We start from the raw sequence: 4,719 nt of genomic DNA, 5'->3' as shown, positions 1-4,719 counted from the left end.
AAGGATTCGCCCGCGACGACAACGAAGCAACATAGGCACTGGATCCAACGCAGCAAGGGTCTTCACAACCCCCCAGTCCCTTACCCTTTGGTCTGGACACGCCCCGACAAAAATAGATGAGTGCTCAGCAGTGGTTGTGAAATCTGTGCTCATTGTGAAAAAGGCCTCTAAAAGTGTGAACAGTGCCAGATAGCTTAGGATACCGCGAAGTGCAATATACCTTTACCCCGATTTGCGGCCCCGTGTTAGGTGGTCAAACTGAGTTTGACCACCCAAACTCTTGTACTGACGATAATAAATACAACTCTGTAATCCAATGTAATGGCGCCCAATTTGGCGCTGAAAGTTGAATATATGTGCCCCCGGGCACCTTTTTTTTTTTTTTCTTCTTGGACGTTTGGCTGGTGGAAGCTTGGCTGGTTGAAGGTTGTGGCAATGGTGTTGGAATTTCTACAGAATACTATAATAATGACTGTTGCCATTGTGCAGGATTTTCGCTCATTATCTGTCATAAAGTTTTATGTGGGTGTATTTGGAATGCGAATAGTTCACTTTACCATCAACCATAAAAACTAAGAATTGCCACTAAAAAGACTGTCAAACGGAAGAAACATTCCCCAATACATGACAATGGTGAGGGATCAACATCTGAATTACCTCCTCAACCTCTTGACAAACAAAATCTGGAAATCAATTCTTGCGTGATAGTCCTTTACGAAGAAGAATGTTATCCTGGTATTATTGAAGCTGCAACCAAAGAAAGCGTCTAAGTCAATGTTATGACAAAATCAAAGTTTGGCAACTGGAGATGGCCACAAACTCCTGACAAACTGCAGTACAATAAAGATACTGATATTATGCAAAAAATTAATCCACCCCAACGGATAAACAGTCGTGGTATTTTCAAAGTTTCTGGACTAGTTTCTTAATTAAATATTTTATTTTTGTGTTTAGTTATTTTATATTTTATTAAAAATTTTTGTCTTCTCAGTTTTTTTGATAGTTTATTTGACTTGCAGCTGGTTTCACAAAAAACGGGACAAGATGAGTAAATCAGGATCTCATAGATCAATGACGTTGACCGGTTAAATTTTTAACCATGATTAAGCTACGAATTCCGTTGCACCAGCTCATTAACGAAGATTAAACCCTCGGTTACTTAATCGGTCGAACGTCGGCCGGTTAGAGCTCGGTTAAAGAGTGTGACCAAAATTAAGAACCACGCGCTTGCGTAGTACGTAGTACTTGGAACGAAACACGTGACAGCTCGTCAGCTGTTGTTTTGTTTATTTCATGTTCGTGGTGGTCGAAGTCGTAGAAGTTAGGTTAGAGTTATCTAACCTAACTAGTTAGAGAAATCTATCAACATGAATCTAGAAATTGACATCGCAGACGATGACGATTTGGAAGTGTTGGATTTAGTAAAGTATGGTGTGCCAAGACAAATTTACCTGAGACAAAATTACTTTGATGAATTGAACGCGGTAACATTTCGTAAAGAATTTCAATTGACAAAAGAGTGTGTTTTACAATTGCTGCCCATGATCGAAGAACAACTGGAGTACCCTACAGATGCGTAAGTATGCAAAATAGCGTTATGCGATTGCATAAAATAATTTTTGTGAATTTCTTTGTACAAATTAATTTTTGTTTCAGCAATAATTGTGTTTCTCCAATGAACCAGTTACTAGCCTGTTTACGCTTGTATGCAACTGGTGGACATCTTGATCAAATTGCAGACTACATGGGAATGCATTTGTCAACAGTATCTCGAATTGTTGTAAGGGTATCGGAAGCTATAGCTTCCTTGCGGAATATGTATATAAAATTGCCCGAAGCTGAAAATAATTTGAGAAAAATACAACAGGACTTCTATGACGTAGCACAATTTCCAACAGTTATTGGGGCAATTGACTGCACGCATATCAAAATACAATCGCCAGGTAGTCACTTCTTGTGTAATAACTTAATTTTTTTTTCCAAGGGGTAATGAAGGTGAAATATACCGCAATCGGAAATCGTACTTTTGTTCAAATGGTTTGCAACTCAAAACTGGAGATTTTAAATGTAGTTGCTCGATGGCCTGGCTCAGTTCATGATGCAACAATTTTTAATAACTGTGCCCTCAAACACAATTTGGAGAATACCCCTTCTTTTAGGAATTGTTTTCTATTAGGTAAAGTATCGATGAAACATATAGGTTCCCATTGTACTATTAGTAATTGTAGGAGATAGTGGCTACCCAAAAAAAAATATTATTTGCTCACGCCCTTATTACGACCAAGAGGACACCGAGAAGAATACAATATGAGACACATCAGAACAAGAAATGTTATTGAAAGATCTTTTGGGGTATTGAAAAGCCGGTTTCCAATTCTTGCATATGGATGTCGCCTAAAAATAGAAACAGTTCGAACTGTTATAGTTGCAGCAAACATCCTACACAACATAGCCATTAAAATGGGCGATGAAGAACCGCCACCAATTCCAGATGAATTGGACGAACACATATTAAATGGTCTTATTGAAAATGGGCAAATACCTGATGCCTACCCAATTAATAACAATGTTGCTGGTGCAGGGATGGTCTACCGTTTTTAGATTTAAAATGCTTAAGGTAATATCCATTAGGGGATCTTCTTTTACATCTGCAGATCCTCCACCAGTTCTACGTCGCTGTGGTTTTTCTTCTGCAGTATATTTTCTGGCACTCCTTTTTTGGTTTTCGTACATGTTTTTCAGAGCTTCGCATGTACGGCTTACTAGAGATGGTGAAGTGGCATTAAATTCATCTGTGACAAATTTCCACGCCTGGTCCCTTTTTTGTTTTGTAGCTCCATCGGTCTTTTTATTTTCAATGATAGAGCTATATTTGCCAATCAATTGTAAACACAACCTCTTTTCTTCCTGTGTGAAGTTTGTAGAGACAGAGAACATAGAGAAGCGTCATAGTTTAAATCAAATGACGGTTGAGGACTTCTCAAATTATGTTAGTAGCAGTGTTTGTTTCTAACTAGGAATATAAGTAACTAGAAGAAATGTCATAATATTTTTAACGATGCGTTTTATTTTCCACAAATTGACACTAGATTTACCAGAATATTACAAGCTGCTTACTGTTTCCTTTACTTTCATTCAGGTCACATGAATTACAATTATAGTGAAGCAAGATTTTTATTGGCATCGATTATTTAAATTTGGCGCTTACCTTTGGCGATTGAGGACTCCAATGTCAATAAGGGTGGTTTTGCAAAATCCGCCTCTATGTCGCTTCTCTATGTTCTCTGGTAGAGCGTTGTCTTTTTACTGGTGTTACACTCTCCATCTTAAGATCACAAATAGTATTTAAAATCAAAATAAGCCGGATACAGCACGAACACAACTAACAAGCTATACACCTTGTTAATAAATGAACTTTCCATTGAACTTTTTTTCACCGTTTCTACGTCCACAAATTTTAAATCCAAATTTATACCAACCATAAGTGAATGTATTATTAAATTTGTCACTACATAACTAGTGCTACCAACCTATTTTATCACAACTTATCATTTAACCACTGTTTAACTAACCGAGGTGCAGTGCAAACCAGACGAAATTTAATCATGGTTAAGGCTTAATCACGATTAGTTAACCGAGATTAAAGAAACGTTCGGTGCAAACGGGCATTAGTTGTTAGTCGTAGCAACCCGTAAACTGAACTTACTGCTATGGAAACCTATACGGTAAATGATCGAAAAAGCGATGGTCGTATAAAAAATTAGATTTTAATTTTGTGTTAAATTAATTCGCTATTAACGACATTAATCACACAATTAAACATGATATCGGTTTACAAAAGCGAAATCACGCTCATCACGCTTAATCAAAATGTTAATCACACGATTAACTTAATCGAAGTGGCGACTTCAATTAACTCGCCAATTCGCCCGATCTGACGTTTCGCGTATTTGTGACGAGTGAACAAATTTTGTCAAAATAACGAAAATCTAACGATTATTACAAACGTAAGCAATAAAACAATAAATGTATTCTTAATTCTTTATGATATTCGACAATATTTTGCATACTTATTTTATCTTCAATTTTGGGATGTTTCATTTATCCGATATATCGTCCTCATCATCATCATCATCGGACGAAGAAAACGTTGTACAAAGGATTCCGCGGAGGGGAAGAGCTTTAAGAGATATAACAAATCCATTCAAACTGTACGATGAACAGGAATTTAAGATGCAATTTCGTTTCAACAAAAAAACAATTCTGTGACTGCGTGATATTCTTGGTGCGGAATTACAACCTACCTGTAATCGGTGAAAATCGATTTCTGCCTTAAACCAGGTACTATTAACAATGCGATTTTTGGCAACAGGGGCCTTTCAACAATTAGTGGGCGATACGTTTGGTCTTCCTGAATCAACGGCCTGTATTATAATACAAAGAGCTGTGCGTAAAATTGCAGAATTGAAGCCCCGATACATCAAGATGCCAACACAAGCAGAATTACAAAATGTAAAACTGGGGTTGTATACATCACGTAAAATGCCCAATGTGACTGACTGCAGTCATACGGATTGAATTTCCAGGCGGACTCGAGGCCGAAATCTTTAGAAAAAGAAAAAACTACTTTTCCATTAATATCCAAGCCGTATGTGACGCAAGTATCAAAATGTTAAACATTGTGGCAAGATGGCAAGGTAGCGTCCACGGCAGCACCAT

The 4,719-nt window shown here is 37.4% G+C and overlaps 1 long non-coding RNA gene across 1 annotated transcript; it reads left to right on the top strand.

Annotated features, from left to right (window-relative positions):
- Positions 1-1,359: 1,359 nt before the first annotated feature.
- Positions 1,360-2,582, top strand: LOC135130457 (uncharacterized). Its single transcript, XR_010280780.1, has 3 exons — positions 1,360-1,576; positions 1,657-2,176; positions 2,229-2,582. It is a non-coding gene; the product is annotated as an uncharacterized LOC135130457 (long non-coding RNA).
- Positions 2,583-4,719: the final 2,137 nt, after the last annotated feature.

This window comes from Zophobas morio, unplaced genomic scaffold (genome assembly GCF_036711695.1).
Source record: "Zophobas morio isolate AGI-343-1 ecotype UQ-CSIRO unplaced genomic scaffold, CSIRO_AGI_Zmor_V1 ptg000017l, whole genome shotgun sequence".
Lineage (NCBI taxonomy): Eukaryota > Metazoa > Arthropoda > Insecta > Coleoptera > Tenebrionidae > Zophobas > Zophobas morio.
The sequence above is the reverse complement of the archived record's forward strand: the minus strand, read 5'-3'. Positions and strand labels throughout refer to the sequence as shown.